Source organism: Barbatula barbatula (genome assembly GCF_947034865.1).
Source record: "Barbatula barbatula genome assembly, chromosome: 5".
Classification (NCBI taxonomy): Eukaryota; Metazoa; Chordata; class Actinopteri; order Cypriniformes; family Nemacheilidae; genus Barbatula; species Barbatula barbatula.
The window spans coordinates 25,271,619-25,279,764 of record NC_136769.1 but is presented as its reverse complement, the minus strand read 5'-3'; positions in this window follow the sequence as shown (position 1 = coordinate 25,279,764).

Sequence of the window (8,146 nt, the reverse complement as noted above, 5' to 3'; positions counted from 1 at the left end):
CTTTTGGCACCAGTGTAACAAAGGTAAATAAAGAAAGGAAGGAGTGGCTGGAACCGGGAGGCTTTAATGTTGAAAAGAACATACAATACGCCACTGCGCATATTTTCGGCAAACTCAAAATTTCTTAGATGTGAGCTTCCTTGCTTTCCTCTGGATCAACCGAGTTTCCAGCCATCCTCTCTCTCTTTCTTTCGTCTCTTCTAGGTGGCTTTTACAGTCTCCCCACCAATCACTGGAAAGAGACACAGGTCAATCTTTCTGCTCCCGGCCAGGAGTGTAATTTACTATGGTTACTGACTCCGAGTATACTCCGACCACTTTCTCGGGTTTGACACAGAGTTTCCCTCAATTTTAAGGTTTTCACTAAACCTCCTTTCTGAAACGGACCCCTGGGCTGTTACGTTTTGCTTTATTGATGTACTGTCCTTACTTCTTGTCCTTGTTCAAGAATGCCTTGTCCTGTCCAGTTCCTGCATAGTGTCAAGTTTTGTTAATCCACAAGTCCTTGTTTTCAAGTTTTCTTTGTTCAATTACCGTTTTACCCCATCGTGGGCATTTTGTTTGTTTAATAAAGTTTGAGTATTTGTACCTGCTGCCTGCACTTTTTTGTCCTTACTAGCGATTTCCTGACAACGATGAATTTAAAAAAGTTTTTTTGTGGCTGAAAAACTCATGCCTCATCGATGTTTCGATGTTTTTTACAAATCTTTATAAAATACAAAATTGCGCTAAGATCTTAATTGGTGGACAAATCATTTCAAATTCAGAACAGGTAAAATATTTAGGTGTCATATTGGAACCAAATTTAGGCTTTAAAAAGCACATAAAAAAGTTATCAAATACAATCACATTTATGTGGCAGTTCAGATACATTCGAAATTCCCTTAGAGTGCTGTCCTCAGGGGCCTATCTAAATGCAATGATTGTTTCACAGCACGCTCTCCAGTGGTAAAACTATGAAATGTCACGACTACGCCACCCCAGCATTGAATCAGCTGGGGAAATACCCCTACTAGAGCACACAAGTTCGTTCCTCTCTCCAAATCACAAGACCATGAGACGTGAATAGATATAGAAAACTAGAATTCTTTATTTAACAATCATAAATACTTTAGGAGTTAGCGTAACAATGGTGCAGGCCACTGGCTGGGATATGAGCAACAAAGCTCAATCAGTACACAGACATGCAGGATCTCGTGACGGAGCTGGGGTGCACCATTAGCTGGACAGGCTAAGCGGTGGGCCTCAAATTAGCCCGCAATGAGGACACCGTGCCACAACTTCATAAGCACACACACACACACACAGGTGAGATACACTACAAGAAAACCTCTACCACACACTGAAAGGAGAATTTTCGTCACCCGGCCTATGATGGCTAGCCTGCCCGCCTTTGGGTCACCCCGCTGCTAAGAACGAGAAGAACCCCCGATCAGCAGGACTTCCGTTCAAACATCCGGCAAACCATTCATTCCTCCCATTTACAAGCAGAAGAGCAGCAGTCACTCCCAACACGCAATTTTACACGCGTGATCAGATCTCACTTACAAAACCGGAACTTCAGCAGCGATTTAGTGGGAAACCCTTGACGGGTACGCTCTGTAGCTCCCGACAGACACCAGCGGACACTCACGCACCAGCAGTAGAGCGTCAGTCACTCGCAGCACCACGTATAGTGTGTGCGCGATCGGTTCGCTTTTCTACCCTGGAACTCAAGCAGCAAGGTAAAGGGAAAAGCCTCAAGCAGTACGATTCGTACCTCCAGACAGACACCAGCTGTACAGAAAAGTCAGTAAACACCCCCACCATCTAGACGCCAACCCATGCTAATGACAAACAAACACATACCTCGCACCTGAGCAAACGAGCACCGGCAACCAACACCCTGATGACGCAATGATGACGCAATATCCTACCACTCTGGGGATGCCCCTTATATAGTCCAAATATGGCCCGCAACCTAATCATGGGGCGGGGACAAGCTTAAAGGGGCACTTCACCACATAAAGATTCACGATAAGAAAGGCAGACGATTCCATCACTTTCATATTCCTGTAAAATAAAAATTTCTCAGTTGATCTGATAATTCTTACAAAAATCTGCACTGTAGCCTCCTCTGTAACTGCCCTTTGCATCCAATTTCTGATGATTGCTGAACGAGACTCACATGCTAAATTGATACTCTTGTCAATGAGAGCAGCTCAGACGACAGTATTTTTTGTTTTATAGACACAACACTAGCCAGCAGCGCTAGTACCTGTCTTTACATAGACTCTTATAATACAATACAATTTTATTTATATAGCACATTTAAAAACAACTTGCGTTGACCAAAGTGCTTAACAAGGCCAAAAGATATAGAATAGAAGCACATAAGTAACATATTACATACAAATAAAACATCACGATAATTTATAAGCTAACGAAAACAAATGCGTTTTCAAAGAGGATTTAAAAAGTGACAGAGTTTGTGCTGATCTAATGTAAAGGGGTATGTTACGAACGACTCAAGAGTCAAATGCAGGAGAATGGAGACTTTACTAGACCAGCACAGAAAGCCCACACAGTGAATAATTGACCCAGACAGTAATGGTGAATGTCAAAAATAGCAACAGTCAAATAAGGCTCGAGCGCTCGGCCAGGAGAATCAGGGGACTGCACCAAGAGGTGCGTATTCCAGTAGGGGGGAAAATAATCAGAGTTGACTCTAAAAATAAATAATTCCACCCAGCGTGGGCCAAGACAAAATCCTCCTGCTGAATGCAGGTAAACGCAAAGTCCGCCTAGCGTGGTCAAAGGAAAATCCACCTGCTGAAAGAAAGGCAAAGCAAAGTAATTCCACCCAGCGAGGGCCACGGACAAATCCACTTGAGGGCGGCGTATCTACTGGTGTGATTCTGTGTGGCAAACCAGCAGATCCCACAGGCATCAGAAGGTAGCAATGAGGTCCCTTGAGCAGAGATATGGCAGTTGGGAACTCCAGATTTAACAGGGAGCAAGGCAGAGATAGATATCTGGTGTAGATTAACAGCTCTGGAGCCTGGACAAGACAAGATGAGGTGAGGTCAAGAGACATGTACTCACAAGACAAGACTGGAGAGGACAACCTTCAGGTGATTAAACCAAACGGACTGACCCAGACAAGAGGAAACATGAGGAATATAAAGGAAAGTGAGCTGAGAGAAAACAAGGATCAGCTGGAGAAAGAGCGGGAAAATCAGAAAACCCCAGGTGAAGAGTGTAAACTAATAATGGAGCAAACAAGGTAACAAGGTGCGTGAATGGCAGAAAAAAACATCAAGACATAAGTGGAAAAAAAAACCCACAGGCGCTAGACCCGAGACCTGACAGGGTAAACTATTCCAAAGCTTGGGTCCATAGGCTGAAAAAGCACGGTCACCCCTATTTTTCAGTCGAGTTCTGGGGACGGCTAGGGAATTTGAGTCCCCCGATCTCAGTGATCTTGACTGAGATACAGGGTGAAGCAATTCAGATAAGTATTGTGGAGTTTGATTTTGTAGTGACTTAAAAACAAATAGTAAAACTTTAAAATCAATTCTATATTTGACCGGTAACCAATGGAGCGAGATCAGAACTGGTGTGATGTTTTCAAATTTTCGCTTCCCTTTGAGGAGGCGAGCAGCTGCATTTTGGACTAATTGTAGACGGGTGATGCATTTCTGTGAGGCACCAATGTATAGTGAATTACAGTAGTCCAATCTGGATGTTACGAATGCATGCATGGCAATCTCAAAGTGCTTAGCGGACAAGAATGGCTTAACCTTAGCTAAGAGACGGAGGTGAAAGAAACAGGATTTAACCACAGCACTTATTTGCTTATCAAATTTAAGGTTGTAGTCAATCCAGACCCCCAAATTCCGAACACAGGTGGTGCTGTAAGGTAATAACGTTTGGAGGTCAAGATGATGGGTACTACGATCATTTGGGCCAAACAAGATAACTTCCGTCTTTTCCTCATTTAGACTCAAGAAATTACCAGAGAGCCAGAGTTTCAGTTCGTCAAGGCAGTCCATTAGTGGTTTTAAAGCAGAAGTGTCTTTTCGCTTCAGAGGCAAATAAATTTGAGTGTCTTCGGCATACAGATGGAAAGAAACCCCATGTCTAGATAAATGGATCCCAGGGGTAGCAAGTACAAATTAAACAGTTCCGGGCCAAGAATAGAACCCTGCGGGACACCGGACCACAGTTTCATTTTAGATGAACCCTGTTGCCCAATGCGAACAGAGTAGCTTCTATTTGACAAGTAAGAGCGAAACCATTTTAGCACTGTACCCCGAAAACCCAAGCACACTTCAAGACGGGAGATTAAAATATTATGATCAACCAGATCAAAAGCAGAGCTGAGATCTAACAGGACCAAAGCCACAGATCGCCCGGTGTCAGTGGAAAGCATTATATCATTCATGACTCTTAAAAGTGCAGTTTCTGTACTGTGACGTGATTTAAAACCAGACTGAAATTTTTCATGAATCTGACTATCTGTTAAAAAAAGACTGAAGTTGACTCAAAACCACTTTTTCTAGAATTTTTGAGATGAATGGTAAATGAGAAATAGGACGATAGTTACTCAGAACTGACAAATCCAAATTAGATTTTTTAAGTTTAGGCAAAACAGAGGCATGTTTCAGGCTGTTAGGAACAACCCCAGTAAGAAGACATTTGTTGATAATAGACAACAAGTCATGACCGAGAGCACCAAAAACGTGCTTAAAAAATCTAGTAGGAATCACATCCTGAAAGCAGCTAGTAGGTTTCAAGGCTGAAACAATCTTAGTCAGCAAGTCAAGGGAAACAGGCTCAAAAACAGACCATGTAGAAGAGCATAAGGGTATTTCCAATGGCATATAGGTTGACACCGGCATTTGAGATTTAGTCAGTGAGATCTTATCTTTAAAATATATTGCAAAATCTTCACAGAGAGAGTCAGTCATCTCAGGGAGTTGATTAGCAGTAGGATTAAGAGCAGAGTCAATTACTGAAAATAAAACGTTGGGCCTATTACTATGGAGTTGAATTAACTCAGAAAAGTATTGATTTTTAGCAGATTTAGCAGCTCGCTGAAATACAGCAAGCGAGTTCTTTAAGATTTCATAGGAAACATGTAGTCTGTCCTTATTCCACTTGCGTTCAGCCCTTCTGCAAATCAGTCTGAGAGAACGAACATTGTCAGTTAACCATGGTTTAGAAGTATGATTAAGGTGATTTTTCTTTTCCCTGATTGGAGCAACAGTATTTTAAACATTAGAGCAGATAGAATTAAACAAGTTCAAATGTTAATCAGCATCTAAGAGGCCTAATGATGGAACCATGGGTTGATTCTCAATTAAACCAGGATATAGAGCTATAAAATCCTCCTTAGCAGATTCTTTAAAAAATCGAGTTTTCCATGGACAAGTATGAAGTTTGTGTGTGGAAGCATTAAGAGGCAGAGAGAACAGAATCGGAAAATGATCCGACAAGCCAGTATTACTAATGCTAATGTCTGTTACATGTAAACCACGTGATAAAATTAAATCTAGAGTATGACCCTGAATATGAGTGTGACCAGACACCCATTGGTCCAGGTCAAGGGAGGCAATAAGGTTCAGAAACTCTTTAGAGAGTGGCTTAGTATCACAACAAACATGAATGTTGAAGTCACCCAAGATTCAAATTTTATCATATCTCATAACAAGATCCCCCACAAACTCAGCAAATTCCTTTAAAAAATCCTTGTTCAGCAGAGGCGGACGATAGATCAAGGCAAATACCTGAGAGATTATTGATGTAGGTTGCACCAATTGTACTTCAAAAGTACGACAAGTGCTAGTTGTTTGACCGCGGCATGGAAATTATTTTTTAAACAGTGACACTAGTCCCCCTCCACGGCCAGATAGCCGCGGTGAATTAAGGAATAAACAATCCTGCGGGACTAGTTCAGTGAAAGGGCTTAAATCATCCGGCTTAATCCATGTCTCAGTAATAAATAAGATGTCCAAGTCCTGCATCGTGAAATAATTGTTTATTAAAAATGTCTTGTTTGCCACTGACCGGGCGTTGATCAAGGCTACTTTGAGCGGCGGTACTGCTTCCTCCTGCTGTCTTGTTTGAGTTAGTGAGCGAAGATTGCGATGGTTCACTCCACGACGTCGAAAGCTGGGGGAGATGGTGCGCGAAAATACGGACGAGGGGCATCCAGCTACAGGTTGAAGCCACCGATGGGAAGGGAAAGACCATGCAAAGACACCGGCAAGATGGCGCTCGCAGGTTAGCGCAGGACCAACACACATAGGCGAAATGGACCGCGCACAAGACTTTAAACGAGCAGCAATACCACCCCGCTTGCCACGCTTCCTCCAGCGTCGTCGTCTCCATGGAAGATCAGCGGAAAACCAGCGCTGTTGTGCAGGGAGGTGCTGGTACTCAGGTGGGGGAAACCGGCAAAAATCCTCAATGTCACCCTTGATTGAGTCCATAGCCATGCGGATGTTTAAAAGTGTTTGACGATCATAGACAATTGTCATATTACAGTCCGTAGTTAGTAGTGATAAACATAAAAACAGACATAAAATCACAGGATTTAAGAGCGACGAGGGGAGCAGTAGACGGCAAGCCACATACAACGGCGCCATCATAATGCAGTTAATGCCAAATAATCAACAACGTCAAGAGTTTTGATTTACAACAATAAACATTATTATGTTTTTCAGCCATACTCATCTCTAAAAAGTAATTTGATCCGTCCTAACTTCTGTGGATAAAACATTGATACAACAATTACCAGGAGCTTTACTTCACTGCGGCTAGCAGGCTTTCTGTTTACACTGCTAAATATCATATTACCTTCTAGTTGTCTTGTGTGCTAACAGTTTCTCTCTTAAGCGTATATACTAAGATTCATCAAGCAACCTTGGTAAATTGGAATTACTCTTCAAACCCGGTGAGTTATGGCTTCTTCTCTTATTATTGTTACTTGCACCTCATGTCAAATGTTTAGCTTAGCCTTCTCTGTCAGCGGCGAGGGCTTTACATGCGGGAAATAGCTAGGCTGACAGAGAAGATCTCAGAATTAGAGTCCAATCTTTATCTGAGGATAGTATGAATGTAAGGAGCTTAGAAAACACTTTGGATGCGAACAATATTAGCGAGCACAGTTCGGTTCCGGTTGAACAACCCCCGCAGCTGGGAAGCTTTGCGACTGTGAGACGGTGTAGTCGCAGCTCAAAACACCACTCAACCGTTCCGACTACAGTCTCGATCAGGTTTGCCCCGCTCAGTGACGCACCGACTGAGAAACCTGCTGAAAGTGCCCTAGTTATCTGTAATTCTATTGTTCGGAACGTAAACATAGAGGCACCAGCCACCATAGTCAAATGTTTACTGGGAGCCAGAGCGCCTGACATCAAGTCTAATTCAAATGTGCTGGCTAAGGCTAATCGTAAATTTAGTAAGATTGTTATTCACGTCGGCACAAATGATGTTCGACTCCTTCAATCGGAGATCACAAAAGATAATATTAAAGAGGTGTGTGAGCTCGCAAGCACGATGTCAGAGAGTTTTGAGGGCAGACCTGACCTGTTAAAAAGTGATGGTCTCCACCCTTCCTGGGCTGGAGCTTTTCTACTGTCTAGAAATATGGCACATAGTCTTAATGCTAAAACTTGACTCACTGGGGCCCAGGTCAGGGAGCAGACAGAATGGCTTAACCAACGGTCTGCTTGCCGTCTCACGTCGCAGAAAACACTAAATACACAACATGCGTTAATACTTTTTTCCCAAACATCATAAAATAGAGACTGTGTCTGTCCCCCGGATTAGTAAACATAAAATAAAGCGTAAACCTCTCAAAGGTAATTTAATTAACGTTAAACTAACTAAACCTTAACAAAATACAGATAACCAACTATTACAACTCGGATTGCTAAATATTAGATCTCTCTCTAATAAAGCACTTCTTGTTAACGATATGATAACAGATCGTAAAATAGACATGCTCTGTCTGACAGAAGCATGGCTAAAGCCAGGTGATTATATTGCTTTAAATGAGTCTGTCCCCCAAGATTATTAATATAAACACGAGCCTCGCCTAAAAGGCAGAGGGGGAGGTGTTGCTGCACTTTACCGTAACTCTTTTAGCATTTCTCAG